Here is a 7,237-nt window from a genome sequence, read left to right as displayed (position 1 = left end):
TTGGACACTTGAGCAAGTTAACCGAAGAAATTGCACGATAATGATAACGATACCTCAGAAGATGGACATACACGACTGACTAATCATGGAACGCCAAGATGGAACTTTAGAAGGGCTTGGACTTGAAGATGGCAAACTCAGTCTTCCTGTGGCGCCACGTGATCTGAAGAAGCACGAAACTTTCTGACTTTTCAAGATGAAGGAGGATCCGAGGACGTGGCTATTACTCAGTTTCGAGTTTCAGATGAGATTTATTATGGCCTTTGATTTTTGGTGCTGGTTGGTGCGGGTACCTTTCTTTGATGGGCAAGATTTTGGCGTGCGTTGGGTGCGATGATTCGTCAATTTTTTAAAAAATGAATCGAGACGTGCTTTCTTGCTTCTTGCTTCTAATCTTGAAATGATTTCACATTTTCATTGCTCACCACATACTTACAAAACGTAGTCAATTCAGCTCTAGCTAGACCTCGATAGCCGGGGGACATTTTTAGATGCACCAGGTGTATCTGAGTCTAGTGCATCCCTGTTATGAGATCTTGTGGATCTTATATGAGATCTGATGACATCAAGAGCTTGGATGTGTTGAGTTCACATGCATCCGGATCATCTAAGAATTTTTCAACAGCAAAGAGAATCATTTTTCAGGAACCGAGGAGCTTAATCATCATTTTCGTGTTACTATTATTATTTTTATTCTTATTACTATCATTATTACTATTATAATAATTATTTGCCAGCTCCGAAAGATAAAACGCATGGATCCATAGGATAGCTCAAGTGCATTCCCATGCTCACAAGTCAAAGATATGCAACTTGTAATTCGATGACATGTTTATCTGCGTGGACCCTCAAACTGGGCAGTCTTCCAGGTTCAGCTCTAATTAATTGCAGTTTCACTTTCATGTGGCGATCAACGTGTCTTTTGAACTTTGATTGGAGAATCATTTTAATAAATCATTCTTTATAATTGAATCGGCAGACCATATAGTAATCCAATAAAAAAGATCGACTTGTTTCTACTATGCATGTCTTGTGCCGAGATTGATTTTTCGTCTGTACTACGTCTAAGCATAGGACCAATCTGTCCTCTTCTTCTTTAAACGAGACTTATGGTCAATAAGAGGTGTTGCCCTTCTCTTGTCTTAGTGAGTCTTGGTTTATGAAGTTCCACGCTAGCTATGGTTGCACGAAATGAAAGTCCAGATTGAATGCCCCTAACTAGTCCGTTAAGATAAACCAAACAAAGGGGTCCACACAATTACCCAAAATGTCTGCTCCTCTTTAGATTCATTCACCTACCCGAGTATGTAGTTCCAAAATAGGTCTTTAACCGATTCACGAAATTTTCGGTCTGTTTCATGGGTTTTTAGATAGCCGGGCTTCCGTGCTCATGTGCCGCTGCAAAATGGCAAATGGTCTTTAATTACTTGGTTACACCAGATCGCAGCTTTTACCAAGCGGGAGTTTCGATACTTTGACATACGGAGGGCCTCATAAATGGTGTCAAGCAAAAAATAGTAATTCAGCACAACTAAATCAGATATCACCGGATCACAAGAAAGTTCTTTTTCTAGGGGTGGGAGAGTGAGTTTATGAATCGACACATCAAACCTACATAATCATCCGTCTTTGTCAAGTCTCGTTTTCTTTCATGAATGAAATTGAGCTGGAGATTGTCATTTAGGGGCTTTCTTGAGACCTCTATAAGTAGAGCAAAGGCGAAAGTTAGTCTTTCGAAGTGAATGTGTGATATTAGTCATCGCGTTTCATGTTCATCATGAACTGCTTTTAGGGTTTCTTGTCATTGTGGGTTCACTGAGTCATTGTTTAGCTGCCGGCAATGATTATATGTATAAACCCGGCGATTATGGCGCCGTTTCGCTCAACCGGAGCAGTTTCCTGCCCGGTTTTCTTTTTTTCTTCAATGTATACCCTGAGAAAATGTCAAGCATATTTGCAGTTTTGCTTTTTGGTTTTTATAAGTCATTTCACGTTTGAAATGTTTTCAGTATGAAGGTGCAGCAAATGAAGATGGTAAAGGGCCAAGTATCTGGGATTACTTCACTCACAAATATCCAGGTCTCTCTCTCTCTCTCCCCTTTAGAAAAGCTTCACTTGAAACATTTGGTTAATGTTTTTATAATAATCATATCAATCAACCTTCTCATGATAAAGAAATCAAATTTCTCTGAAGGGAAGACAGATGAATACACTATTCGAATTTGTGATAAAAAAAAAAACAGTGCAATAAGGAGTAGAATATGCTGTTGTTTAATACAAAAGAAAACAGAAGAGATGCTGCTGTCTTCGGGCATCGGTCTATCTGCTATAGCTCATAATATATGATGAAGACATTCAACCTTTCTGCGTATTTGAAATAGATAAAAATTCATATTGATTCTGTTTGGCCCACTTACATGCAACTTACAAAGCTATATATATGAACAAGTCATTGCGTGCGCCTGATATAATTAGCCCAATACAAGCGAATTATTGGGTCTTGTGGGACCCACGTGTGGCCCACAAGATCCAACGGCGCACCGAGACATATGAATCGAGTACACGTAAGAAGGTTCTATATATATATATATATATATATATATATATATATATATATATATATATATATATATATATATATATATATATATATATATATATATATATATATATATAAAGACACACCCCAAAATGAGGCTCACAATAATATCTCTTGTTGTAGATAATCCTTGTGATTAGTGAGACTACCTACCGATGGTACTAAAATGAAAAGTAGAAGTTAAGTTAAGATAAGTTAATGTTTTTATTCAAATTTAGTGAAAAGGCAAAATCTCGGCGATCATGCATGCTCCCTTTCTTCGAATGCTGACGAAAAGATGGCTGGAGTCACTTTTCAGAATTATATAATTAAATAGTGGCCGTCATGTTCATCTAAGATTTGGTGCAGTTTCAAATTATTGGATCAAGTAGATAGTAGTTAATTATAAGTAAAAGCAAAAGAAAATAATGCATTGGTGTTCCGTTAAGAGGTAATCTCATTAAAGGAATGGAGTTTTTACTCTTCCGAGGGCCTCCGCGGCTTGTCCCCATCTTGTGAGACGGGCTCGTGCCGGTGCCCGCACGCTTTGTACCGATAATTTTCCATGCATCTTTGTCTTCTCTTAGGAGAGGGAAAACCCTCTTTATGTTTTACATCTTGATGATCTCGAGATCCGGAAGAGAATCGAGATTGAGTTTTCTAACGACCTCCTCAAGTCCAAGATAGTAGTTTGCTATAAGTAAAAGTAAAAGAAAATAATGCCTTAGCAGAAAGGTGAGATATCCTTTGTCGTAGGAAGTTGATTAAAATATATATATATTCTAGGCATGTCGATAGGGATGGAAATGTACTCTTTGGATGGTATTAGCTTGCCGGGAAAAATCGAAAATAACATAATTATAGGTGGACGTGATTAAGTCGCAATTTTATGTAGACCTTTTTAAAGGTACCATATTATTCATTATTTACTAATAGAGTCACCATCGTTAATTATATGATATGCACCAGCTTCTAATTGGAAATTTTTTAAGTAAAAGGTTGAGATTGACTTTGACTTTATACAAATGGTGTTTGGCAGACGGTGTCCATCTTGCACAGTCCAAATTGAAATCTTGTCATATCTTTGACGAGTCACATCTATATGTTTTTTTACTTTGTCAAGCCTTGGGGTGATCGATCAGGAACTGATCACTTAGGATTTAATTCATAATTTATTAATATTTTTGAAGAATAAAAAAGATATATGGAATCGATCCGGTCCGGTCCGATTTCCCCTTAGAACTGAGAACCAGACCACCAGTATACTGGTTTCACTTTTAGAAATTGGAAACCGGACTGACACTTCCAAAAATCAGACTAAACAGGCCAGTTCAGTTTGGTTTGATCAGTTCTCGATTTGGATGGTCCGATTTGCACACCTCTAATCAAGCCTTAACTTTGAGCCTTGACCACTATATGAAATTCTCAAATGGAGTGATTTAAAGATTAATAATCAAATATTTTTTTGAATAAATAATGTTTTTGTCGTGTTGGGACTTGTAAAAAATAAGCAAGCGACGTCCGATGACCGCTGTTGTTGTCGTAGGCATGAAAGACCAAAAGGAAGAAAAGATCATTTGCCTTTTTAACTTCCCACCATCGAAGACTTCCAGTTTGAACCTCGACTCTAATCGCGTAGTTAATCCATTATCTATTTTTTTTTACTTCGGTTTTGATTATTATTACTCTTTTCTAATCTTTTCCTTGGTAAATGACAGAAAAAATATCTAATGGGAGTAATGGAGACGTGGCCGTAGATCAGTACCATCGATACAAGGTACTCATACCCGCACAGACCAAGAAAGAATATATTTGAGATTTCTTGAGCCCCTTATTCTTAGAATTATGGGGTTATAATACCATGAAAAGTCCCAAACCGGTATACATGTAACAAATTTATCCCAAAATTAATTTTTTTCCATCAGAAACCTCAAACTGGTACATTTGTGATAAATTCACCCTCTGTTAGTTTCCGTTAAATTTTACCGTCAAATTGTTGAGTTGGATGACAGGTGGCAATTGATGGATGTACCAGTTTGGGGGTTTTAATCCTCCGCTTGTCACATGTCTACCAATTTGTGATTTTTTGTGGTATTAATAACGGAAACTAACGAAGGGTAAATTTGTTATAAATGTACGAGTTTGAGATTTTTTGTGGTCACGAAATTAGTTTGTGGTAAATTTGTCACATGTATACCGGGGTTTTTTGTGGTATTAACCCTTAGAATTATGGGGTTAATTCCTATTATCGTTATTATCTTTTTTTGGTCATTTGGCTGTGTACAGGAAGATGTGGGGATAATGAAGGAAATGGGGTTAGATGCTTATAGATTCTCAATCTCATGGCCTCGAATTCTACCCAGTAAGTTCGTGTCATTCTCATGGCCAGAACAAGAAAATCACGCGTGGTCTTGGTTTCATCCGAAGTAGTAACATTGCCAATTGTGTTTTGCTTGGAATTTTCTTTTCTTTACCTGGGAAATGTTCAAGAGGGAAAGCTAGAGGGAGGTATCAACAAGGAAGGAGTGCGATATTACAACAACCTCATCAACGAGCTCCTAGCCCACGGTCTCACTCACTGTGCTCCAATTCGATTTTTCCAAGTGTCTGGTTTTCTTGGTGCATGTTTAGTCGTATAATTTATCTGAAGTATAGCATTTTGAGTATTTCTATTATGTTGTTGTTGGCCTACATGAGATGCAGGTATTCAACCTTTCGTGACGTTATTCCACTACGACCTTCCTCAAGCCTTAAGAGGAGCAGTACGGCGGTTTCCTGAGTCCCCATGTTGTGTGAGTCACCATAGAATTCAATCCAGTCACGAATCAGTGGCTAGGGTTTCTATGTGATTTTTTGCTTGGCGAGCCCTAACGATTGTTTGATTATATTAGTGTCGCGCAGAGACGATTTCCGCGATTTCGTAGATGTTTGTTTTGAGGAGTTTGGAGATCGAGTGAAGCACTGGATAACTCTGAACGAGCCGTGGAGCTTCTGCAATTTCGGCTATGCGACTGGGATGGCGGCACCCGGCCGGTGTTCGGAATGGCAAATGCTGAACTGCACGGGCGGTGATTCCGGCACGGAGCCGTACATAGCCGCGCACTATCAGATTCTTGCTCATGCTGCCGCCGTGAAGTTGTACAGAGAGAAGTACCAGGTGGTTGGTCGGATAATCGATCAAGAACTCAATTGAATTACTACTCCGGCTAAAAACAATCATGCAAGAAATCGACATGATTAACGGCATTTTCATGATTAATTTTGCAGGCATCTCAAAAGGGGATAATTGGGATAACGTTGGTGTCTGGTTGGTTTGTGCCTTACTCTAATGCAAAGCATAACAAAAATGCAACATTAAGAGCTTTGGATTTCAATCTCGGATGGTGATTACTTGTTCCTTGAACTATAACTATGTCTCATTAATTTCGCACTCCATCGTGTGATTAGTCGTACTTAACTATTCTCTTAATTTTCATGTGTCGTAGGTTCTTGGAACCAATCACGAATGGCGACTACCCACATAGCATGCGTGCTCTCGTTGGAAGCAGACTCCCCAAGTTCATGAAGGAGCAGTCTTTGATCGTAAAAGGGTCGTTCGATTTTCTCGGATTGAACTATTACACCTCTTCCTACGTAAAAAACACGCCTTGTTCGAATTTGCCTCCGAGCTACCTGACCGACGCACTCGTGAACCAAACGAGTAAGAGAGACGGTCTCGATTTGCAATATTTAACAACAATAGCGAGTGATTAAAGTTCATTCTAATTGAACCTTATGTTTCTTGTACAGCCGAGCGCGATGGGGTCCCAATTGGTCCACAGGTTTGTTCACGTTTACAATTAATTGTCCTAAATTTGTCATCTTACTAATTGTTTTCTATAGTGTTGAGCTTGAACTAACATGAATAGCATAATTGATATCGTTGATTACTTTAAGCATTGTTGCTACAGGCTGCTTCCAGTTGGCTATATGTGTATCCCAGAGGAATACGCAGTCTTTTGCTCTATATAAAGCAAAAGTACAATAATCCAGTCACTTACATTACTGAGAATGGTAAGCAATCAAGATTATGTGATAACTACTATTATGATGAAAAGTAAATGCTTTTCGAGTCATTAACACCTCTCTTGGTCAAAGTTTAGGGATTGATGAATTCAACAACTTGACACTACCGCTGGAGCAACAACTGTCCGAATACACGAGAATCGATTATCACTATCGCCATCTCTCCTATCTTCGAGAGGTGATTAAGTAAGTTTGTCATTTCGCGGTACTCCTTTTGCTAGACATACCCAAAGAAAGCGTCTAGAGAGCTTCTCGAAATGCTAGTTTCGCTACTTCACGAGCTGTGGCTTTAGCTTTCGACTGATGCGTGGTTCGTCCGTTTTGTTGCGGGGACAGTGCGAAGGTGAAAGGCTACTTCGTGTGGTCGCTGTTCGACAATTTCGAATGGGCTAGCGGCTACAACGTTCAATTTGGCATCAACTATGTCGATTACCAGAATGGGTTGAAGAGAATCCCCAAACGCTCAGCATATTGGTTCAAGAGCTTTCTCAAGAAGTATTGAAGATGAGGATATACATCACATACAATGCAAAATATACTAATGTACTTGTCAATTTAAAGTATACCAATGCACTGATTTGGTTCAGAGCACAA

General features: G+C 38.8%; 1 pseudogene; it reads left to right on the top strand.

The window, feature by feature from the left end:
• Positions 1 to 3,904: 3,904 nt before the first annotated feature.
• LOC115679199 (beta-glucosidase 12-like) lies at positions 3,905 to 7,237 on the top strand (annotated as a pseudogene).

This window comes from Syzygium oleosum, unplaced genomic scaffold, assembly GCF_021117445.2.
Source record: "Syzygium oleosum isolate NSW1041296 unplaced genomic scaffold, Sole_v2.1 Sole_v2.03, whole genome shotgun sequence".
In the NCBI taxonomy this organism is placed as follows: Eukaryota; Viridiplantae; Streptophyta; class Magnoliopsida; order Myrtales; family Myrtaceae; genus Syzygium; species Syzygium oleosum.
Note: the sequence above shows the minus strand (reverse complement) of the source record. Positions and strands in the feature narration are given on the sequence as shown.